At 36.5% G+C, this 26,344-nt stretch overlaps 1 pseudogene; it reads right to left on the bottom strand.

The window, feature by feature from the left end:
* Nucleotides 1-5,753: 5,753 nt before the first annotated feature.
* On the bottom strand, nt 5,754-7,035 carry LOC143683086 (mitotic spindle assembly checkpoint protein MAD2A-like; annotated as a pseudogene).
* Between the last annotated feature and the right edge of the window lie 19,309 nt (nt 7,036-26,344).

The following is a 26,344-nucleotide window of genomic DNA, read 5'->3' as shown; positions in this document are numbered from 1 at the left end:
ACAGTGAATTGACTGAGGAAGAGAAAACTCAGGCCTGGTTTACAGATGGTTTGGCACGATATGTAGGTACCACCTGAAAGTGGACAGCTATAGCACTACAACCCCTTTCTGGGGAGTCCTTGAAGGACGGTGATGAGGGGAAATCTTCCCAGTGGGCAGAACTTCGAGCAGTACACCGTGTTGTTCATTTTGCTTGGAAGGAAAACTGGCCAGAGGTGCATTTGTATACTGACTCATGTGCTGTTGCTAATGGTTTGGCTGGATGGTCAGGGACTTGGAAATACCATAATTGGAAAATTGGTGACAAAGAGGTCTGGGAAGGAAATATATGGATAGACCTTTCTGAGTGGGCTAAAAACATGAAGATATTTGTGTCCCAAGTGAATGCACACCAGAGGGTGATTTCAGTAGAGGAAGGTTTTAATAATCAAGTGTATAAGGTGACCCGTTCTGTGAATACCATTCAGCCTCTTTTCCCGGCAACTCTTGTCATTGCCCTATGGGCTCATGAACAAAGTGGTCATGGTGGTAGGGATGGATGTTATGCATGGGCTCAACAACATGGACTTCCACTCACCAAGACTGACTTGGCTACAGCCACTGCTGAGTTCCCAATCTGCCAGCAGCAGAGACCTACACTCAGCCCCTGGTATGGCACCATTCCCCGAGGTGACCAGCCACCTACATGGTGGCAGGTTGATTACATTGCAACACTCCCTTCATGGAAGGGGCAGAGATTTGTTGTAACTGGAATAGACACATACTCTGGATATGGGTTTTCTTTCCCTGCACTCAATGCTTCTGCCAAAACTACCATCCGTGGGCTTACAGAATGCCTTACCCATCATCATGGTATTCCACACAGCATTCCTTTGGATCAAGGAACACACTTCACAGCAAATGAAGTGTGGGAATGGGCACATGCACATGGAATTCTCTGGTCATACCATGTTCTTCATCATACAGAAGCAGCTGCATTGATAGAAAGGTAGAATGGCCTTTTGAAAGCTCAATTATAATGCCAACTAGATGTCAATACTTTGAAAGTCTGGGGTAATGTTCTCCAGGAAGCTGTATATGCTCTGAATCAGTGTCTGCTGTATGATGCTGTTTCTCCCATAGCCTGGATCCGTGGGTCCAGGAACCAAGGGATTGAAATGGGAGTGGCACCACTCACTATTTCCCCTAGTGATCTACTAGGAAAATTTTTCTTTCCTGTACCTGCGACTCTAAGCTCTACTGGTCTACAGGTTTTAGTTCCAAAAGGGGGAGTGCTTCCACCGGGAGAAAGAAGAATGATTCCATTGAACTGGAATCTAAGACTGCCACCTGGTCACTTTGGGCTACTCATGCCCCTGGATCAACAAGTCAAGAAGGGAATTGCATTATTGTCTGGGGTGATTGACCCTGACTGTCAGGGGGAAATAGAACTGTAACTATACAATGGAGGGAAGGAAGAGTTTTCTTGGAATATAGGAGATCCCCTAGGGCATCTTTTAGTACTACCATGCCTTGTGATTAAAATCAATGGAAAACTGCAAAAACCCTCTCCAGGCAGGACTACCAATGGCTCTGAAACTTCAGGAATGAAGGTTTGGGCCACCCCACCAGGCAAAGAACCACGGCCAGCTGAAGTGCTTGCTAAGGGTGAAGGGAACATGGAATGGGTAGTGGAAGAAGGTAGTGATAAATATAAACTGTGACCACGTGATCATTTACAGAAATGAGAACTGTGATGCTGTTTTGTTCCTGTTATAATATTTAAGTTGTAAGGTATCAAGTTTAAGAATTAATATTACCCAAGGACTTGCACCTTATTCTGGAGAGATTTAATGTGTTTCCAATTATATGCAGGACAGTTAAATATTGTTAGGTGAAAGAAAAAAATGTGTATTTTAATGTTTTTTATTTAGAAATTAGGTATGTTTTAAGGTGATATGTAAAGCTGCCAAGTTGACAAGGGGTGGACTGTCATGGTCAGGTTCATGTGTCAACTTGGCCAAGTGGTGGTACCTGTTTGTCTGGTTGGGCAAGTGCTGGCCTGTCTTTTGCTATGAGGACATTTCATAGAATTAAATAATGATCACATCAGCTGCATCCACAGCTGAGTCCATTTGTAATCAGCCAAGGGGAATGTCTACTGCATGTGTGATGCTCAGTCTAATTACTGGAGACCTTTTAAGGAGGATTCAGAGGAAACAGGCTCTCTTCTTGCTTCAGCTGGTGAGCCTCTCCTGTGGAGTTCGTCCAGACCCTCCTCCATTGGAATCGCCAGCTTCACAGCCTGCCCTGCGGATTTTGGACTCTGCATTCCCATGGTCACGTGAGACACTTTTATAAATTTTATATTTGCAAGTCTTCTCTGTTGATTCTGTTTCTCTAGAGAACCCTAACTAATACAAAGCTGTACAGGAAAGTTAAGTCATTGCCTTCTCTGTTCACAATTGTAATAGAGATCCTGCTCAACTCAAGCTTTTTTGAGCCAGCAAGACCTTTTCATCATCACTGTTCATGGAAATCAGGCAGAGGTCCAACTCATTGACTTCACCTGTGGTTTAAATAGTATGATTTGAACAAGTGGGCAGATATGATCAGATTTCTGTTTTTAAAATCTCAAAATTGAGTAACTGAGAAACTGAGACAGCATCAATACAGAAGCAAAAGTATATATCAAGGCATTCCATAAAGTAAAAATATTTCGGTAGCATGTATTCAATTTTAAATCTAGTGGAAGTGGAGTCTGGTTCCCAATAGTTTCTACCTTCATTTCTCCATGTGCCCCTACTCACATGCCTTTGTTTTTCCATGAGATATACTACTGCATTTTAATAATCACTCTCCATAAACCACTCTATTATTTACCTGCCTAAAAGAACCCAAATCTAAATAGAATAGACAAAAACTGATTAATCATTATATACTTGAAGTACCCGACAGATAAAAGCAGATTGGATATTTGATGAATAAATAAATAAATTATAAAATAGAACATCTGTAATTAATGAAAACTCCAAGGTGAATAATTCACTGTTTCAGACGTGTTTTAAGAAAATAGAAATGTAGTGAAAGTTAACTTTGTTTCATATCTTTCTTTGTAATAAATTATATCTAGATCAAAAAGGAAAACATTTTTAAAAATTCTGTTAGATCTGCAGTAAGATGACTCTACAGGCTTTAGCCCCTACATCTGAACATCAGTTACTATTGTGTAACATAGTCATGTTTGTTTCAATTCCTAAAAAGATAAATATTTTTGTCAATAAATTCTATGATGGATGATGTGAAGTCTATTAAATGAAACAAGGATAAAATTACAACTTTTCCCTGTTCTTCTAGGCCAATATTTTTGCATGTGGAACACTGTCACCTTTGTAAAACTTGTATGCTTTGGATTTTAAAATATTAAATTGATCTCCTAAATTTATTTTCAAAGCTCATTTTCATTAGAGCTTTAGTATATATTTGCAAGTATCAATATGTAAATTCTTCCTTCAGAAATCAACGTAATATTTGTAAAGTTTTTTTTTTTTTTTTTGAGGAATGAACCATTTATTCTTAATAAGCACAAAACTGGGTCAAGGGGCTAGGATTCATTTGGTAAACATCACCAAAACAAAGAAATACACAATTAAACAAACATGTTGGGTTACTTCATTGTCTTTTGGAATGTATTTCCCTGTCCCTCATAAGTTTTCAAGCCTCAGGAAGACCAGACTTTGTTTCATTCATCCTGATACTTGGCACAAAGTGTTCTGCTCATTAACAAATGCTCAATATGTAATTTTTGAATGAATGATGTTCTAGTTTGCTAGCTGTCAGAATGCAATATACCAGATATGAAATGGCTTTTAAAAAAGGAAATTTAAAGTTGCCAGTTTACAGTTCTAAGCCCTAGAAAATGTTTCAATTAGAGCAAGTCGATAAAAAATGTCCAAATTAAGGCACCAACAGGAGGTTACCTTCACCCAAGAAAGGCTGATGCAGTTCAGGGTTTCTCTCTCAGCTGGAAAGGCACATGGCAAACATGGCAATCTTGACTAGCTTTCACTCTAGGCCTCTTGCTTATTAGATCCCCTCAAGACATTCTCCTTCTTCATCTCCAAAGGCCTTTGGCTGGTGGACTCTGTGGTTCTCTCGTCCTTCTCTCATTCTCATCACTCTGCTCTGTTGCTCTCCTGTCATTCTCAAGTTCTCTCCAAAATGTTTCTTCTTTCCAAGGATCCCAGTAAACTAATCAAGACCCACCTGGAATGGGTGGAGTCACATCTCCCTCTAATGAAAGGTTAATACTCACAGGTAGGCGAGTCACATCTCTGTGGAGATAACCTAATCAAGTTTCCAACCTATAGTACTGAATCAAGATTAGAAAGAATGGTTGCTCCCACAATGTTGATTAGCATTAAATACAGCTTTTCTAGGATACATAAATCCTTTCAAACAGGCAAAAATGGCTACACTTTATCTATCTGCTTAATAATAGTGAAGATTAGATAATACGTGTAAACAGTTTAGAATAATGTCTGATTTTTTTTAATAAAGTGAATTATTACAAAATGAAGGAAGATTTAGAGTAAACATTACAAATGACTTCTTGGAAGTTTGCCTTAAACTGAAGGCAAAAAATGATATATACTTTCGAAAGAAAAATGGAATGAGAATATTAAGGGAGGCGTGAGCACAGGGATAAGTACGGTTTAAGTAAGTATATAAAGTAAACCAGGCTGACAATAAGAAAAGCCTTATTAAGGTCAGCGAGAAATCTTAGAAATAAGGGAAGAATGTAAAACTAAAAGTATAGAAAGGTACTATAATCCAACATTTACTGAAGTGAACTAATTTAAAATGAGAGTTTTCTTTATATCCAAAGAAGGATGTTTACTTTAGATCTACTGTTATGACGTGACAGGGGTATTATCAAACTTGTCTATTAGATTCAAAGTACTTTAAGGCTCTTATATCCTAGGAACTAAAACTTGTAATTACAACAAATTGTGTGCTATACTGAGCCCATCTAGCTACCATTTAAATGTATTAACACACTGATATCAAAACATTTTAAGACAAACTTAAAACGTACAAATTTAACTTTAATTCATCGTTGTCCCTGAAAGCTTGATTTTATAATACACAAGGTATTTTGAAGAAGCATTCTGTAGCACAGGAAATTAAACAGTAGAAATATCCATGGTTTCAGATGTGCAAGTTATATACATTAAAATCAAATTATTGAAAATTTTTTCAACATGGAGATTATACAACTAAATAAATGGCAAAAGGAGCTAATAAAGCAATATTTCATTACTGGCGTTATGTGTGTTCCTTTCAGGGTCTGAACAAAGATCCTGAATATTCTGATATCTTTTCCTGTATCTTACATTTAAAGATCTCCTTACTTATATTCTGACTCAAGCTGTTTGGCCAAAATGTATGATTTAAGACGTCCTTTAGCATTATAGCAAAATGTTTCTCATCCATGCTGACAAAATCAGCTGGTTCCCTTTTGAACAATGTGCAATATGCTTCTATTTAGCCCAACACATTAACAAGGGAATAAATAACCTTACTCTCCTCTAATTCATGATGTTAATCCTATGGAAAGTCAAATGGGTGCTAGAAAATGGAACTATTATGCACAGTTCATGAAGTATAATGTTGATTTTCCCTATCTATAACCAACAAGATAAGACCTATCAACTAGAATTGATTTAGTTTCAGGAAAACCACATTTGAGAATTGCAAGTACAATATTTTTCTCATCTCATTCCCCAGTCATTGACAGGAATTTCGTAGGCCACCATACTATTTACTCTGTGAATTGTAGTAGTAAATGAATGAAGATGGACTACTTCCGAACTGACGATGAACTGTGGTCCTGACTCTTCCCATTTTTCAGGTACAACCAAATCTTTGTCTGTATAAATCTGTAGATCAAACGAACAAGAAATGTCCAATAGTGGCAGAACTGTTACTGTAGCTGTGATACGGCTAGTCGCTGGGTGAATTTTCTCTTGGATAGCTTTCTGAGACTTTTCTCTGGGTGCACTCTCATCTTTTGCAGTCTTGTCACACTCAGCATCAAATTGCCATCTTTCAAGGACTTTACCACTTTCAATATTTGAGATGACTAAAACCAGTTTTTGAACTCAACACTTGTCTAACCAACCTTTCAGTTGCTCCACCACATTATTTAGGTATTTTATGAGCTCAGGAGCAGTAGTTACAAGCAAGGTGAGCCCATAGATGCCACACTGATATAAAATGCTATGGATGCTGTTCTAGTTTGCTAGCTGCCAGAATGCACTATACCAGAAACAGAATGGCTTTTAAAAAGGGAAATTTAATAAGTTGCTAGTTTACAGTTCTAAGGCCAAGAAAATGTCCCGATTAAAACAAGTCTGTACAAATGTCCAATCTAAGGCATCCAGGGAAAAATACCTCGGTTCAAGAAGGCCAGTGAAGCTCAGGGTTTCTCTCTCAAGTGAGAAGACACATGGTGAACAGGGCCAGGGTTTCTCTCTCATCTGGAAAAGCATGTGGTGGACACAGCATCATTTGCTAGTTTTCTCTCCTGGCTCCCTGTTTCTTCTTCGTGCAGAGTCCACCAGCCAGTGCTTTGAAAATGAAGAAGGAAAATGCCTCCTGGGGAGTGTCATGAAACAAGAAGCCAGTGCAGCATTCTCTGTTCTTTCTGAATCTCTCTTCTCCAAAATGTTTCCTCTTTTATAGGATTCCAGTAAACTAATCAAGACCCACCCAAATGGGTAGAGACACACCTCTACCTAATCCAGCATAACAACCATTCTTGATTGAATCACACTTCCAGGGAGATGATCTAATTACAGTTTCAAATATTCAATACTGAATAAGGATTAGAAGGAACAGCTGCCTTTACAAAATGGGATTAGGATTAAAACATGGCTTTTCTAGGGGACATACATCATTTCAAATCAGCACAGATGCCAAAAGACACTCTGCCACGACTTTGGAGCTCCCATGCAGCATGATGCCCCACTCCTGGGAGAGCTGCTGTGCCATACTCTGGCGCAGAGATGCTTCTTGACCAGCTAGGAGCAGCCACAGTGACCACAGCAGAAGTTCTTGCTTCTTGTTTCAAAAGTAATGATGCTGCACCTTTAAAGTTTTAATAGAGATTTATTTTAATATAATCACTTTCTATATATCAATTCATACAATTTTTGGCAAGATTTATTACATTTTTAAGTACAAAAACATTGGCTAAGCATCATGGAGAAATATAGAAATGAAAAATATGTGAAATACTATGATGAAAGAGAAGACAAAATTAAGTTAGTGTTATTACAAATAAATAAGTAAAGTCCTTATTGGAGAGATAAAGGAAGAGGATATGCTTTTAAGTTCAGCCTTGGAGAATGAAAAGGACTATGTTCAGCCGAGGATATTAAATTGACCAAAGACCTTATGTGATTTGACATAGTTAATAATGTCAAGTTTTATCATTTGTTTCTAGAAATGAATAAGACTTTGGAGCTAAACAAAAATGGATCATAAATGCTCAATAATAGATAAAATTGAGGAGAAAGCTAACATTCAAATAAATAAAATGAAAATGAACACACAGCAGGCCTCAGCCTAATATTGGATGTAAGTAACTTACAAAATGACAGCAAAATACAAAATTTATATTTTTGCCAAATTTTATTATTTGTGTATATTTAATACCCTGTTCTAGTTAGTAAGTTGCTGGAATGTGATATACCAGAAATGGAATGGCTTTTAAAAAGGGGAATTTATTAAGTTGTAAGTTTGCAGTGCTAAGGCCATAAAAATGTCCAAATTAAGGCACCAATAAGAGGTCCCTTCACTCAAGAAAGGCCAATGAAGTTCAGGGTTTCTCTCTCAGCTGGAAGGGCACATGGCAATGTCTACTAGCTTTCTCTCCAAGCTTCTTGTCTCATGAAGTTCCCCAGGGGCATTTTTCCTTCTTCATCTCCAAAGGTCTCTTGCTGTGTGAACTTTGTTGGTTCTGGTGACTGTCATGGTTCTAAAGCTTTTTCAAAATGGTTCCCTCATAAAGGGCTCCAGTAAGCAACCCCAACCCCACCTTGAAAGGGTGGAGACACAGCTCCATGGAAACCATCTAATCAAAAGTTGCCACTCACAATCGGGTGGGGCACATCTCCATGGAAACAATCAGAAAGATCCCACCAAGTACTACTGAATGAGGATTAAAGGACTTGGCTTTTCTGGGGTACATAATAGCTTCAAACCAGCACATAGGCCCAAGCTACTCTGACTCTAATATGATAGCTTTGTGTACATTTAGTAGCATATTAATTTGTAGAAGTCATGTTAGGAGGAAGGATATCAGGAGAAGGTGTGATAGGGTCAGACGCAGAGCCCTTTTGGAGGTTGAAACCTCTTATCCCTTGTGTAGTAAGTACTGGGCAGGTTCCACTCCAACCTTGGGGAGGCCTGATAATGCTCTGCTGGGCCACCTAGAACTCTGGTGTGAAATTGATCATTTTTCTCTATGAAGTGGCTGGAAAATTAAGGGTGTGAACCACCAGTTTTGGCCTTGTTAAAACACTGTCTCCAAAAGAGTGACTGTCCTAATTATGGAGAGACATCAGATGATTTTAGGAGTTACCTGAAGTCATCTTACACACTAAGAAGAACAGCCATTACCTTTTTAATCCCTCTATAATTCTTTGGAATACAACAAGATGAAGGTGTTACTTTGATTATTTCAAGTTTTTAATATTCTCCAACACTTGCTAACCAATCTCTTTTTTTTTATTTTAAAGATGTATGAGGCTCAAGTTTAGAGCATTGAGAGGCATCAGCTATTTATTACTATTCTGTTTTCATTAAATTCATGGCAGGTGATACTGGTTTTCAATTTAGGAGAGTTATATGAAATTTCTTTTTAAAGAATGAATGTATTTAATTTAAGAATATTCAATTAATGGGAAATATTAAGAACATTAATATTTTAGATGGCACATAAGTATAGCAAAAGCATACAGTTGTTATGCAAATTAGAGAAGTATGAGACATTTTTCAGAGCTGAGGAAAAATATTAGAGTGCATACTATAGATTTAATAACACTCAGTCAGCCAGACGTCTCCAGAAGAACAAAAAAAGATAGGCCCTCTTTCTGTATACTTCCAACTCAGTTTATGGAATGGCCTTCTTTCTCAGTCAATGTTAGGCAATCATGAAGTGATATATGGCTTTAGGAAGGTAAAGCCAGCTGTTGCTTTTAATCTTGTGCACTAAAAAGCAGGGAGAGAGATGTTTGCTTTCTCTTTTGTTTGTGTTAATGTCATAATGCAATATGTCGTGTTCTTCTGTTTTTGACCTTCAGGTCAGTTGCATCTTTTCTACAAAGTTGTTCAAACTGGTTATTTTTCCATTATTGATAAGGTGGGGAGGGAGAAATCCATTTCAGACAGGCAGTGGACACCTAAAGTATTAGGTTTTTATTTTATTGTGGCCATGTTTGATCATGAATGAATATATGAGTCCAAAATGAATATAAAGAGTCACCTTTAGGATTTAAAAAAGTTTTAGAAATAAATATAAAATATATTTTAGTAAAGTAATAATTTAAATATTAATTATAAGTATATCACCTTTGTTATACATCCAGGAATAAAACATGTATACTAATAAGAAAGAAATTAATTATGGGATAATGGTGTATTTTAAAATACAATGCTTAATTAGTTAATAATTTTTTGTTGGTTATAATTGTTTGATGAAAACTTATAACCATTAAATACTTTTATTACAGGTGCATGATTGTATTATCCTCAAATTATCAGATCAAGTTAAATAATGCCAGAAAATAACATCAGTGTACTAAATTAAATTGTTTGATTACTATCTAATTATATTGGTTCCAAAAAGAAGAAATACTGTGTTTGAAATTCTGATTTTTTCTGTGTTCTTCACAAACTTGTTATAACCATATCTTTGCATCAGCCTCACTATTTTGATGTCCTACTAGAGTGACTTTTGTACTTGTAGAGTATATTTCCTCACTTTGGTGTGACTGGATGCTCAAATGCTTTTCATTTTTTTGGCTTTTTTCGTTTTCCCTCAGAGTTCACAACAGCCCTCTCCCATATCCAGCCAAAGAGCCCTGCAGACTTCTAACTTTCCACTAGATGCTTTAGCAAAAGCACTTCCTGGAGGTTGTCAGTTTTCTTTCACAAACATTATCGCAGCTTTGCTGTAGACACCATAGAGCTTACAGTCTCCTACATTTGTTTGCTTCTTTTGAAATGTTTATAGCTCGGAGCTGAGCACTCAACAAATAACAGAAAGAAATCAATCTTGTTTCCTTTTGCAGGATGCTGCCTTCTAGTGGTAGCTCCATTTAAAGCAACAAATGTCAGATTTTTAAATAAATATTAAATGCTTTTAGGAATTTGAGAAATGTTTCTCAAATTTAAACACTGTGGACTATCAAGAATGTATTTGAGGACTGCAGAGGTTCTTGGACTGTATATTGGGAAATCGTTTTTTTTTAAATCCAAAGCCTTTGCTTTAGAGCTTGACCACAGTGCACCCACAAAAACAAGGGAAACAAGGGCCCTGAAGCTTCATGTTCATGCCTGATTACATTGGTGGCCATTCAAATTAACAAGAATTTGCATTGGGTTAATCGTAAGTATGGAAACAGACCACTTAAAAACCTCTCCTAGGAGACTTGTGGAAATAGATCTGTGGACCTCAGTTTGAAAAATAATCACCAGTTCCTAGGCTATCATTTTACAGGTGAGAGAGCTACGTCTGAAAACAAAAGAAGACTTTGTCCAAGATTGTCAAAAGTTATAGGCAGAAGTCTCGAAATGAAAACAAGTGTGAATGTATGCATTTAGCACTGTTTCTTCCCACTGAGTTTTCCTTTGCTTTCAACCTTGAAATAATATTATGAGTGGTATTGAAAGGTTGTGATCACACTAACTCCTGAGACACTACTTGGGAAAGTGACATTGTAATTAATCACAATGGTCATGATTATTTTTCCCTTATTTGTTTCATTTAAAACTGAAGTCAAAAAATAAAAATAAAAAACAAAAACAAACAAAAAAAGAAGTAAAACAATTAAAAAAAACAGAACTGTACTATACAAACAGTGAACCCTAAAGTAAGCTATGGACAAGAGTTAATAGTACAATTACAATAATATTCTCTCTTCATTTATAACAAATGCACCACACTAGTGCAAAATGTTAATAATGGAGTGGGTACATGGAAACACCATATTTTCTGCCTGATTTTTCTGTAAACCTATAACTTCTCTAGTGAAAAAAAATCTATTCAATCCATTCGAATATGGAAAGCTAAAAACACATTGCCTTGCCTAAAAGAACAACCACCACAAAAAACGCACCTTAATTCATGGAAGAACTGTGTGTAATGTAGAAGGTAAAATGAAGTGTAGAATAAATAATAGAATTATGAAATCAAGTATGATATTGGTTAACATTATATAACTTCAAGATTACCTATTTAAAGTATGTAAAATTTGACAACTTAAAATGCATTAGCAATATTGAATTATTAATTATCAAAATATGCAAAGGGTGATTGTGACGGTGGTTCAGTGGCAGAATTCTCACCTGCCATGCCGGAGACCTAGGTTTGATTCCCAGTGCCTGCCCATGTAAGAAAAAAAAATACATATATATATGCAAGGACTTAATTATCATTGAATATCTTTTAGAAACACAGACATTTAAAGCTTAGGTAAATCAAGGAATGATGAAAACATCAGCAATGGAGTCCAGAGCTGGCTTGGTGGTTTCTCCAATGGAGCAATTTCCAGTCACAAGACAACGAGCCACAGTACCCACTTAATGTGTCCTTACTCCTCTCGAGTTGTAATTACTGCTTTGTTTTTTATTAAATTAAGAGGCGATAGAGAAACGCTTTAAAAGCATCTGTTTCAGGGTGCACGGGTGGTTCAGTGGTAGACTGCTTGCCTTCCATGCGAGAGACCCAGGTTCCATTCCTGGACTATGCACCCAAAAAAAAGCAAAAAAGAAAGAAAGAAAACTGAAAACAAGAAATGTCTATTTTGGGAACATTGAATAAAACACAAAAAAAACCTCTCAGTCACATTATTTCAAACAGCATTATTTTGACATTTACTTCAGAGTTCTAAGGTCTCTAAATTTTATAAAAATAGAAAATTTTGAAATTTCTGAAAAATATACTTGCACACACATATGAAAAACTACGCATATAATGAAAATACCATATACGCATATGTATATAAGTGTATATATATATATACAATATTTACATATGTATATTGGTAGCATTATCATTCTTAAAAAGCATTGTAGACATTAAAGGAAATATCTTCCTTTCTATGATTTTATTCAAGGATTTTGGTTTTGAGGTATTTATTTTATTTTATCTTTTTGCTTCCTTGCTTTATTAAAGTAGACTTGGACACTTTTATAAACCACTTTAAAAGGAATATTAAGAACAGATCCTTATAGTACATAAATTGCCAATATATATTATCCGATGCTGATTTTATGTTGCCATCCTAGCTTATGCTGCTTAACAACTTTTTGGAGACCAGATGGAGCAGATTAAAAAAAAGGAAATTGAAAGAAAATAATCCTCAGTCTGTAGGTCTGTAGCCTCCTTCACTCGAGTGAAAAGTCATATTCAAGCTATGGATATGGCTCTTTTTTTTTTTTTACTGCATTTTTATCGTGTTTTCTCCTGTGACAGCAATTTCACTGTTTTGTTTTTTTTCGCACAGTATTGGAAAACTTATTGAGCCCTAAAAATCTAAACTAATGGGACTGTACCCATCTTCTCTTTTATTTTCAACTATGAGATAGACTAATAAATGTGTTGGCATCAGACATTATGATGGAGGAATAAAAATGTCATAAAGTCCATTCCATCATTTTTCCAGTAATTATGTTCCTTGTATATGCTGTTTATTTACAAATGAAAATTAAAATATTAATTTTAATTGAATACTTATTTTTTTCATATCATCAATATTGATTAGTATTTTAACAATAATCTATTTGGATTTTCTTGCTCATTTTTTCCTTATTGTGGGATTGTATTGAAACTTTCAAATTATTTCTCCATAGCTACTTCGATCATTCAGTTAATTGGGAAAATATTTTCTAAAAGATGCTCTTTTTTTCAGAGAAATATTATATTTATATGTGCTTGTATGTCCAGAAATAGCAACCATTGTGTTTATGGACTAAACAGTAAAAAGCCATTCATTGGCACAAGAAAGAATAGATTCATTTTTGCATTAATCCTTAATAATCAAAGTGATATTCAAAAGAGGTTCATTTAAGATGTCAATCCTTTGCTCTACTACAAATGAGATTTAGCCAATATGTTAATTCATAATACTTCTAAATTCAACTAGACTCAGAAATGCCAATTATTTAAAAGCTCATTCAAGGCTTTTATATTTTAGAGAGGTGTTTCACATAAATTATAGTTAAAATATGAAGTGTCCTATCCACTTAGCTTCTGTCTCCAATTCCAAATTACTGGTTGAACTCTGGCCTCCTACATTCCAGGTAATGACAATATAATCTCATTGTGACTCTTTAAGCTGAGATTTTTCAAAATAAATTTAAATTTAATATTGAACACATAGAATAAAAGATTTAAGAGTTATAAAATTATGGTTAGAGCTCTAAATAGATACCAAACATCTTAACATATAAGACATGTATTCAATTTTACTAAAAGTTAAACTATTCTGAAGACTTTATCACCTTTATCAAGATAGAGTCCAATGTTTTGGAATGGTAGTTTCACAGACTTCAATGCACTGATACTCTGGCTCTGTGTGTCTGCTGTGCTCTCATGCTTTCAATTATCAAAGAGAATATTTGTTAAATGTGAAAGTATCATAGATGGTATTTGAGTACCCATCTCTCTGGTCAAGGAAAGGTTTGCTTGTATTGCAAGTGTCCAGGTTATTTATTGTCATCTACTCTTAAGGGGACAGGAGAAGCAGTAGTGAGTACCAGCTATGGATGAATTGAAGAGAAATTATTTCAAAGCAAAACTGATGATTTTTTTAGTACATTATATGTGGTCAATTTGTGGTCATAGATCCAACTTATATCACTATTCACTGTATTTAATATTAACTCCCACATCCCCTTACTTTTTCTTCGAGAAATAATTCTCCCACAATTGCTTTTTTTTTCATGGGCAGGCACTGGGAAATGAACCCAGGTTTCTGGCATGGCAGGCGAGAACTCTACCTTCTGAGCCACCATGGCCCACCCTCCCACAATTGCTTTTAAGAATTTAAGGCTGTAGATATTTGTGGCATACTCTGCTGGTTGTCAATCTGTTCTCTTTTCTTTTCATAGACTAAGAAAATACAACTTGCTCAACTACGAAACCTGTTTTCTAGAATTCCATGTAGGTAGTGGTGGCCATGTCACAACAATCCTAGAATATTAGATATAGGGAGAAGTCTAATGTTGGGCTTCTGGAATTACTGTTTTCCTGATAAAATGGAGTAGACACAAAAGTAACTCATTTTTTTCCATACTCCATTTCTACTTAGATAGGATATTCAGGTGGGACCAATTGTACATAATAATCTTATGAGTATGAAGACAAAAATCAGACCCTTGAGAAAGGTGAAGCGTAAAGGTTGAAAGAGCCTTCGTTCCTGACAGCAAAATGAAGCCTTTGCATCATCTGAAGACCACTTCTCAATAATTACAATCTTTGGCACAACTAATTGTTACAAAAAATATAACTAATTCTGCCATGGCCTGAAACATAATTTATTTATTTATTTATTTATTAATATTTCTGTTGAGAAATCTTCACACACATAACAGTTCATACATGGTATTCAATAAATGGCTCACAATAGCATCACATAGTTGTGTATTCATCACCGTGATCATTTTTAGAACATTTGCTTGACTCCAGAAAGCAACATAAAAAGAAAAAAGAAAAATCTCATACATTCCACACCACCCACTCATCTCTCCCACTGACCACTAGCATTTCAATCTACCCCAATTTTTACCCCTTATCCCCCCATATTATTTATTCATTTTTTATCCTTATTATTTTTACTCATCTGTCCATACCCTGGATAAAAGGAGCATTAGACACAAGGTTTTACAATCACACATTGACATTGTAAAAGCAATAAAGTTATACAACCATTTTTAAGAATCAAGGATCCTGGGGTGCAGTTCAACAATTTCAGGTATTTCCCCCCAGCCACTCCAATATACCATAAACTAAAAATGGTTATCTATATAATGCATAAGAATAACCTCCAGGATAACCTCTTGACTCTGCTTGAAATTTCTCAGCCACTGCAACTTTATATTGTCTCATTGCTCTCTTCCGCCATTTTGGTCAAGAAAGCCTACTCATCCCCATGGTACTGGGTCCTGCCTCATCCTGGGAGTCTTGTCCCACATTTCCAGGGAGAGTTACACCCCTAGGAGTCATGTTCAACGTAGGGGGTAGCCAGTGTCTTCACCTGCTGAGTTGACTTAGAAAGAGAGGCCATATCTGAGCAAATGCAATTTATTTTATCTTTTGTGATGGTGTCTAGTTGTTTGATCAAGCAAACACTGGCCTGATTGCTATTGGGAGGTATTTTGTGGGTTTGAATCATCAGTCAGTTGATTGTTTCTATGACAGATTATATCTACAATCAATAAGGAGTTTGTCTTCTCAGTGAAAGAAGTCTAATTCAATCGGTTGAAGGCCTCAGAATGAGAACTGATGATTTCAGAAGTCAGAAATAAAGATTTCTATCTCTACTCAGCCAGCCAGCTTCTGGGAAATTCACTGAACCCTTCCTTGGAGTTCCCAAGTTGCAGCATGCCCTGTAGGATTTGGATTTGTCAATCCTCATGGTCATATGATCCAATTCCCATAACGAGCCTCTTAATATTTGCACATGTATTCATATTCATATTTAGTTGTCAGTTCTGTTTCTTTGCTGAACCCTGACAAATATTTGTTCTTCTATGCAATGCCAGTTTGGACTTCTCACAGATTAAATTTGTCTGCGCTTTTTGCTGTCGTTGGTCAGCTGTGTACACATATTTACTCACTGACTGTTCCTAAGTCATTGTCCATCCAATGACGCTTCTGGTCTTTACTAAACAGCTGTTTCTCTAACCTCCTCCCCATATGCAAGGCATTTAATTCCTCAAAGTTTCATGGTGATCTTTATTATTAAACAATTAATACTTGGAAACTGGAGTCTAGAGGAGTTGACAGAAGATGATGAGCTGTGGTAATAAAATGACATTGTATTGAGGCAACTTTTTGAAAAGAATTGCCATTTAACTCATATTATTGATTAGGAGTATTTCAGACCCTAACTGAAATGTTGCCAATACCCAGGCAGGTGATATTTGCTGACATTGATCCTATTACATGGCAAACATTGGCCAACACTCAAGAGAGTGTATACAAGAAAATAAGATATTAATAACTGTAAGATGAATGCTTTAAGGTGAAAAAATCTAGTGAAATAGCAGAATGGAATGAAATCCCTCAGAGGAAGAAACAAAACAGAGAAGTAACTATTTGCTATAAGAATTAGTATGCATATGTTGAACTTAAGTAGACCATTCCCAACAGAAATCAGTTTTTAACATCTGGATTTTATGAAGTTTTGAGAATTGTTTATTTTTAAAATATGTACTTGATAAACTTTTGACTATAGCTTTTCATCTAGCCAACTAATATAGTGATTTAATTCCCTTTTGGCAATTTTAAATGTCAGGAATGCAAGTACTCCATGGAATCCATCCTCAACGTGGTTAAGCGTCACCTGAACTCCAGCATTCTGAAGCCGGGTGACATACATGAGTCCGTCATCTCTTAAAATGTCATATTGACAAGTCATGACATAGGTCGGGGGTAAACCACGTAATTTGCTGTCCTCAGCAAGAAGGGGTGTGGCTCTCACATCTAGGAATCCTGGATATTTTTTAGCCAGCTCAGAATTACCATAAGTTGGATTCTTATAAACATGTCCTTTCTTAAACCTCTCAGGGAGCAAGGAGCTCCAATTAGCAAACTGGAGCAAATGACTTGATTCCACAGGTACATGTTGGTTGGAATGCATGGCTTTTTCAAGTGATCTGTCTGTAGTAAAATATTCACTCCAGAACCTGACCATGAGTGATTTAGGCAGAATTGGAAAATGTGAATTTTCTTGATATGATGGTGAAGCTAGATCAAGAGGCTGAAGGGCAGGATAAATTAAACACTGAATCTTGAGTTTGATCTTGACATCTGGGTCATCTAAGAGCTGAAAAATAATTAAGATAACTTTTATAAATCATTTTCCTTTTAAAACAATAAATTACTGTAACAAGATCATCTATATATAAATTCATAATCTCAAAAAGAATCTAGTAACAGAAATATAACATCTCGAAAAACTTGTAAATATTTAAAATGCGCTTCTAGAACTATGTGCTCCTTAATTAAAGGATACTTTTAATTTAAGGCAAAATGGCTTCATTGTTCTTCTCTTCCAATACTTCAAAAGGATCTAAAAACTTCTTAGAAAATTATGGTCCTACCCTCTCTAGCAAGAAATCACAACTAGAAGTCCATAAAGTTGAACATTTTTTCCCCCTCTCTTTGCTTCATATAAGAATTTCTTTAAATGTCCTGGTATACCAATAGGCTGTGCCTTGGCAAGAAAGGATCACTCATAGGGTTTCTAACTTGACGATGATGATAAAGTGACATTTGATTTTTAGTGATTTGGACAGGCTCTTTGTGTAAAACATTCTGTTAGCATCATCCTTACCTGTATCAGACCTAATGTGCTAACACTTATAAAGATCAGTATCTGCAAAGAGAGGTGCAAAAACACCAAAGTGGACAAAAATAATGATCTATAAGTTGGAAAGAAATATTAAAAATTGTTCAGATTTTTGCAAATGTGTACAGTATTTTAAAATGCAGATTTGCATATGTTTCAAAGTATATAATATACCATTAAAGATGCATTTAACTTTCACAGAAAAATGGATATCATTGACAGTACCCCCAAATATATATATATATATATATTTATAATTATATAATATATATATAGTGGTATTTTCTCCACATGTTTAACTTCAGAGGTCAAAATAGGCCATTTTGGACATTTTGGAGATTACTTGTAAAGATTATAAAAGACTACCAGGCATTTTTATATAAAATAAGTCATCTGACCCTCACAACAACTCTGCAAAGTTGAAAGAGTGTGTTTACCTCTTACATGAGAAAATTGATGGTTACAAAGATTTAGTGTCCTGGCCAATATCATCACATCTAGAAATTACTTCATTTCAAGAAAATCCAGGTCTCCTAATGTTTAGTCTAGTGTGCTTTCGACTACATCATAAGATTCATAGCTATGATAAGAAGTCCACTTCTGAGAAGGTTCAAAAATATGGAGAAGGTCCAACCTATGCTGTGATTGGAATAAAGCTCAGCAATACCATTTCTCTTGAGAATATTGTCCAAAGACTTTAGAGCTGAAAATATTTTTTTGGTGTGAAAAAATGTATAAATAAATATAACCAACAAATAAATTACTGCAATTAAGAAACAAAAGCTTGCTTTAAATGCATAGTGTATAATTAGACTCAACTAATAAAATTCAAACTTCTGTACCCTTGGCAATGGTTTCAGGGTAGCATGACCCTGACTCCCTCTACCCACAGGTAAAGTTTCTAGATTTTAAATAATCAGTAACAGTGTCTTTCTCTGTTCCTAAAAAAAATAAAATCCACTTCATATAATCTGAGATGAAAAGTGCTATTTGTTATTATTCTAGTACTACCATTATTAAAATAACAGGTAAAAATATCTGATTTTTACTTGTGCAAAAGAAAAAAAAATCCTTGAACACTTCTTATTTCTTCCTCCTGGTAGACTTTGCAAGTAACACAGGAATATTGGAATGTGTTGATAAGTTCTCTAAAATTAGTATATTATTCTGGTAATAGAAGAATTTATGGAATGTTCAGAAAGCTCCATTGAATATTATTGAATCTATATGGACCCTCACATCTATCGACATTGATATATGACAAGGCTGCCAAGTCCACTCAACAAGGACAAAACAGTCTATTCAACAAATGGTGCTGGGAGAACTGGATATCCATATGCAAAAGAATTGATCTCTTCTATTTCACACCATATAAAGAAATTTACTCAAAATGGATCAAAGATCTAAATACAAGAGAAGGAAACATAAAATCCTAGAAGAAGAAATAGGGAAGGATTTTCAAGATCTTGTGATAGGCAATGGTTTCTTAGACTTTACACCTAAAGCGCAAACAACATAAGAAAAGAATTGGTAAATGGGACCTCCTCAAAATTAGATATTTTGGAGGTTCAAAGTACTTTGTCAAAAAAGTGAAAATGCAGCCTACTCAATGGGACAAAATATTTGGAAATCACATATCCAATATCCAGAATATATAAAGGAATCCTACAGCTTAACAATAAAAAGGCCAAAAAAAATTTTTAAATGGGCAAAAGACTCGAATAGACATTTATCCAAAAAGGAAATACAAATGCCAGGAAGCGTATGAAAAAGGTACTCAAAACATCACCATTAGGGAAATGCAAATTGAAACCATAATGATGTATCATTTCATACCTACTAGAATGGCCACTATTAAAAAAATCAGAAAACTACAAGTATTGGAGAATATATGGAGATACAGGAACACTGCTTCACTGCTGGTGGGAATATAAAATGGTGCAGCCTCTGTGGAATACAGTTTGGCATTTCCTCAGGAAGCCGAGTATAGAACTGCGATATGATCCAGCAATCATGCTACTAGGTATATACCCAGAAGAACTGAAAGCAGGGTCACAAACAGACATTTTTACATTTATGTTCACAACTGCATTATTTACAATTGCCAAAGGATGGAAACAATCCAAGTGTCCATCAACAGATGAGTAGATAAACAAAATGTGTTTATTCCATATATGTGATGGAATATTATCCAGCTATACAAAGGAAAGAAATATCAATGCATATGACAACATTGAGGAACCTTGAGGACAATATATTGTGTGAAATAAGCCAGACACAAAAGGACCAGTGTTGTGTGACCTCACTGATCTGAACTAATTGTAATAAGCAAACTCTTAAAGTTAGAATGTAGAATACAAGTTAGCTACAGATAGAATAGGGGTAGATAATGAGGAGCTGATGCTTAATTTCTATTTACATGATTGTAAAGGTTTGGAAATGGATAGTGGTGATGGCAGTACATTGTTGTGAGTGTAATTAACAGTGCTGGATTAGGTTAATGCCTGTGGTTGAAAGGGGAAGTTTTGAGTCCTCTTTGTTACTAGAAGGAAAGTTAGAGGGTAAAATATGGGACTGTATAATACAGTGAAACCCTATTGTGGACAATGATTGTGAGTATAGTACAAATATGAAATGTTCTTTCATGAATTAAAACAAACATGCATCACTATTTCAAGGTGCTAATGATAGGGTGGAATGTGGGAAAACACTTAATGCAAACTGGATGATGCTTAACAGTAATATTTTAATATTCTTTCATCAGTTGTAACAAAGGTACTACACCAATGCAAAGTGTCAGCAATGGGTGAGTATATGGGAACACTATTTTTCTTACATGACTTTTATGTAAAGCTACCACTTCTCAAATTAAAGAAAAAAGAGCAATAATTTAAAAACAACAACAGCAACATATGTTAAGTGAGAGAAACTGAACCCAAAATGCTACATATAGTATGATTCTATTGTATAAAATGCAAATATACATAAATCGATAAAACTAGAACTAGATTCATGATTATGTAGGGCTGGGGAAGGAGAGAGGGATTGAAAGGTGACTGCTAAGGGATATGGAGTATTTCTTAAATGTTCAAAACTGATTGTGGTTTGTCACTCAGATGTGGCCTTGGTCTCTCTAAGCCCAACTCAGCAAGTGAAATCATTGCCCTCCCCACTACGTGGGACATGACATCCAGGGGTGAAAGTCTCCCTGGTGATGTGAGAGATGACTCCCAGGGATGAATCCAGACCTGGAACTTTGGGATCAACAATTCCATCCTGACCAAAAGGGGGAAAAGAAGTGTCATCAATAAAATATTAGTGACAGAGAGAGTTCAAATAGAGTGGAGCAGTTCTCAGGAGGTTGTTCTTACACAAGCTTGAGGCAGACCTTGCTACCTATCATAACCTGCCCACCCCCAACCAGGACCATTCCAGTCAATCCTAAAAATCACCTAGGGCAATATATAAGATTCCACAAGTGTTCCACAAACTACAACCTCCAGATGGGTCCCTGGTCCAGATAAGTCCTGAAACCTAGCCGAGTCTCTCCAGAACACCAGATTGTTCCACCTTCCTGCCCCATATTAGTGACAGGCCTTTCCAATATCAAAAATTTATTATGGCCATAGGCCAAACAAGCCCAGAGAGATATGGAAAGATCAAAGGTGATGGTGGAATTATACATGGAAGATTGTTCCTAATCAGAGTGACTAAAAGGATAAGTTTCAATTCCTATGAGCCCTAACGGTGCACTGCCATCTAGAACACCCACTAGTTTCATATATAAAAAATACTGTCCTGCTCCATGTAAAATCTTATCCCACTGGACCTGGAACACAAGGTAAAATCTTGAATTGTTATGACCACAACAAGAATCTGTTAATATTCCTAAATTGATATATTTGCCTGCTCAACAAGAAAATAGAGGCTCTAAAACTAAGTGACCTGAATGACACACCCATTTTAGAGCTATGAAAAAGTTTCCCTGGATTATAGTTGTGACAAATCAAGCAACTATATTATAATTTCATAGCTATTTTAGGTGATGGACCTCTGTGACATATGTTCTTAAACTTAATCGTCCTATTGGTAAGACCTATTGTAGGTGAGAAACTTAGATTAAGTTATTTCAGTTGAGGAGTGCCCCTAGGTGGGTGTTAATCCTCTTACTGGAGTCCTCTATGTGAGGATAAAAGACACAGAAAGATGAAATGGAGAAACTTACAGAAAAAGACCCAGAGTAGCCACTGAAGCCAGAAACTAGAAGCAATGAAAACCAGGAGAGAAGGACCAGCAGACATCACCGCATGCCTTGTATCTGACAGAGAAGCCTAAGCTCACCTATAACTAGTCTTCAGAGAAGGTATCCATTGATGCTTTAATTTGGACATGTTCATGACCTTACAATTGTAAATTTGTAAGCTAATAATTCATCATTATTAAGAGTCAGTCCATTTGTAGTATACTGCATTCTGTCAGCTTTACCAAACCAAAACAGCTGAGGAAAGCAATCCCCTAAAATAGCTATGAAAATATATTACAATTGTGTGACTTGTCCCAAGCATGATCCAGGGAAACCATTTCATAGCTCTCAAGGGCATTTTCTCTAACCAATTGGAATTTTTTAAATTTTGGAATTTATTCAATTACCCCATCTCAAAGTTATAAATGTGTCTTAATAATGACTTGTATGTACTCCCATACATACTCAACTATACCTTTATTAAATTTAAAAGTCACCCCTTTTGGAAAACATAAATTATTTCCATTTAAGATTATAACAGGGAGACCCATATCTGGCATATATGAGCCCTGCCTTATAAAAAGAAATGTGCTAACCTATTTTCAGGAACTAATTAAAACCTTGAAGAAAATGAAACCCTGATAAAATAATCCTTTTAGTGCATGCTCTTGGGACGAAGATGTTCAAAACCACAAATCTTCAGCCTGTTGACTTTGTATACTGGAAAAGATACGGCCATTAAAGTGCACTCCAAACTTACTATTTCTGATTAGGCATTTTTCAGACAGTCAGTCTATTGTATGTTTTAATGGGAATCTACTTATGTGTCTGTAGTATATACCACCAATCAAATTCATGATTAATGCCATAGCTTATTACAGAGCAGCTCAAACATGACTTCTGAATATTATATGAATGAAAAAAATCACACATCTAAGATGACAAAGTAAAAACAAAATCACATTTTTGACATTGTTATTTGAATGAGTCATTTTAGAAGTATAACCTGAATGTGTCCTTGCTATTCATTTGTTTAGTAGTCTGTTTTGACATTATTCAGAGATATGAAATGAAACACATAATAATACCAGTAGAATTTAAGAATGGGAAGCCAAAGTCATATAAAAAAAATCACAGAGTCTAGGCAAACTTCCTCTCTTGCTTAATAAAATTTTTCACTTGCTCAATATGACCCCATTTTCATTATTGCATTGAACAGCATCATTCACCAAGATTCTGAAAGGGTATATGTCATGGTCAGGCTTATGTGTCAAGTTGGTCAAGTGGTGGTACCTGTTTGTCTGGTTGGACAAGTGCTGGACTGTCTGTTGTGATGAGGACATTTCACAGAATTAAATCATGATCATGTCAGCTGCATCCACAGCTGATTCCATTGGTAATCAGCCAAAGGGGAGTGTCTTCTGCAATGAGTGATGCTTAATCTAATCACTGGAAGCCTCTTAAGGAGGATTCAGAAGAGACAGTTTTCCTTCCTGCTTCAGCTGGCGAGCCTCTCCTGTGGAGTTCATCCAGACCCTCCATCTGAATCATTGGCTTCATAGCCTGCCCTGTGGATTTTGGACTCTGTGCTCCCATGGTCATGTGAGTCACTTTTATAAATTTTATATTCATAAGTGTTCCCAGTTGATTCTGCTTCTCTGGAGAACCCTAGCCAATGCAACTTGGTACCAGGAGTGGTTCTTAAGGAACAGAATCTTAAAAATGGGTTTTTATGAATGGTTTTCTACTCTGACTGGACTCAAAGGCGCTAAGGACTCTGATTCCCATAATCCGAATGACAATCCCAATCCATGGAGTGAGTTGGTAAAAGAGACAGTCAATGTATCACCATTTGATTCTCTTAATGCTTCTCCTAATTCTCCTAATGTTCAAAACCAGGCTCTGGGCGATAATGTTTTTGACACCTTTACAGAGTTTTGTGGAAATAAGAGGTATAGAGATGTTGGCTGGCTGTTGTTAGATACACTGGATACATTAAGGAGTGAAAGGGATGGGCTTAAGGCTTCAAACAAGAAGCTTAAGCGCCGTCTGACAGATGTAGACGTGTCTATGAGTATCCTGAAGCAAAGTCTTATTTCCTATACCCATGGACTTGAGATCTCTGAAAAGAAGACTCAGAATCTTATTGGTAGAACAGCAACTTTACAACGTAAACTGAAATCTCAATGTTGCATGGTGTCTGCCATTAAAGTGAGGGTGTTGATTGGAAAGGAGTGGGACCCTGAAAAATGGGATGGTGACATATGGATTGATAATGATGTCAGGGGTGAGGTTGAAACCCTAGCTCATGCTGAGTCTTCTCTACATAACCCTGAAATAGTGTGCCCTGAGGACATAGATGCCCTACCTCCAGTCTGCCTTGAGGAGTTGGCCACCCAACCTCTTCTTGAAGGGATTTGCCCAAGAGTGATTAATCCTGTTTCACCAGATGAAATGGCAAATGAAGGCCCTGAAGCAAATGTCTTGGAATATATTTCTAATTCTTTTCATAACCCACCTCCACCACCCTTTATTTTTTCCAGACCTATAACTAGACTAAAGTCCCAACAAGGCCTTAAAGGTGAGGTACAAAGTATCACACATGAGGAGGTACATTATACTCCAAAAGAACTGTGTGAGTTTTCCAATTTATATAGGCAGAAATCAGGGGAATATGTGTGGCAATGGATTTTAAGGGTGTGGGATAATGGTGGGACGAATATAAAGCTGGATCAGGCTGACTTTATCGATATGGGCCCACTAAGCAGAGAGTCTGCATTCAATGTTATAGTTCAAGGGGTTAAAAAAGGCATTAACAGTTTGTTTAGATGGTTGGTTGAAACATGGATCAAAAGGTGGCCAACATTACCTGAGGTTGAAATGCCAGAACTTCCCTGGGCTAATGTAGATGAGGGGATCCAGAGCCTTAGAGAGACTGGAATGTTAGAGTGGATTTATCATGCAAAGCCTGCTCTTACACCCCAGGAATGTCTGGAGGATGTACCTTTTACCAGCAAAGTGAGAAATGAATCTGTGAGACTGTCACCATCATCCCTGAAGAGCTCTGTAGTTGCACTTCTCTGTAGGCCAGATATTACTGTAGGAACTGCTGTCACTGAGCTGGAATCCTTAAACACAATGGGGATGACTGGATCCCGAGTTGGCAAAAGCCAAGTGGCAGCACCTAATCGCCAAAGACAGGGTAGACATGGCTATTAAAATAGACAGCAAACTCAAAGCAGGAGTCAAAATTATCTGACTCACAGAGATTTGTAGCATTGGCTAGTAAATTATGGGGTACCTAGAAATACAATAGAAGGGCAGTCTACTAAATTCTTGTTCGAGCTGTGTAAACAAAAGAGTTCTAGGTCAAGTGAACTCTGACTTCACTTCAGGTTAGACTGTCTAATCTGAATATGTGTGTCTAACTTGAATTACAAAAACACAGAATCATAGCCCATTAATCAATTTCCAGACTTGAGACAGTTTGTAAACCCAGAGCTTCTTGAATGAAAGGGAGGCCAGGTTCCTTTGCAGGAGAAACCTGTTACACTGCCACAAATTTGTACTGTTAATCTTCCTCCAAGCCTTCCTCAAGGAAACTGATGGCCTTTTACCAGGGTAACTGTGCATTGGGGAAAAGGAAATGATCAGATATTTCAGGGATTATTAGACACTGGTTCAGAAGTGACATTAATTCCAGGGGACCCAAAGCATCACTCTGGTCCACCAGTCAGAGTGGGGGCTTATGGAGGCCAGGTGATCAATGGAGTTTTAGCTCAGGTCCATCTCACAGTGGGTCCAGTGGACCCCCAGATCCATTCCGTAGTTATTTCCCCAGTTCCAGAATATATAATTGGTATAGACATACTGAGCAAATGGCAGATCCCCACATTGGCTCTCTCACTCGTGCAGTGCTGGCTATTATGGTGGGAAACGCCAAGTGGAAGCCACTAGAACTGCCCCTACCTAGAAAAATAGTAATTCAGAAGCAATACCAGATTTCTAGAGAGATTGCAGAGATTACTGCCTCTTAAAGACTTGAAGAATGCAAGGGTGGTGATTCTCACCACATTCCCATTCAACTCTCCTATTTGGCCTGGGCCAAAAACAAATGGGTCTTGGAGGATGACAGCAGATTATTGTAAGCTCACAGGTGGTAACTCCAACTGCAGCTGCTGTTCCAGATGTGGTATCATTGCTTGAGCAAATCAATACATCCCCTGGTACCTGGTATGCAGCTATTTATCTGGCA

Source organism: Tamandua tetradactyla, chromosome 5, assembly GCF_023851605.1.
Source record: "Tamandua tetradactyla isolate mTamTet1 chromosome 5, mTamTet1.pri, whole genome shotgun sequence".
In the NCBI taxonomy this organism is placed as follows: domain Eukaryota; kingdom Metazoa; phylum Chordata; class Mammalia; order Pilosa; family Myrmecophagidae; genus Tamandua; species Tamandua tetradactyla.
This window is presented reverse-complemented; position numbering and strand designations above follow the sequence as displayed.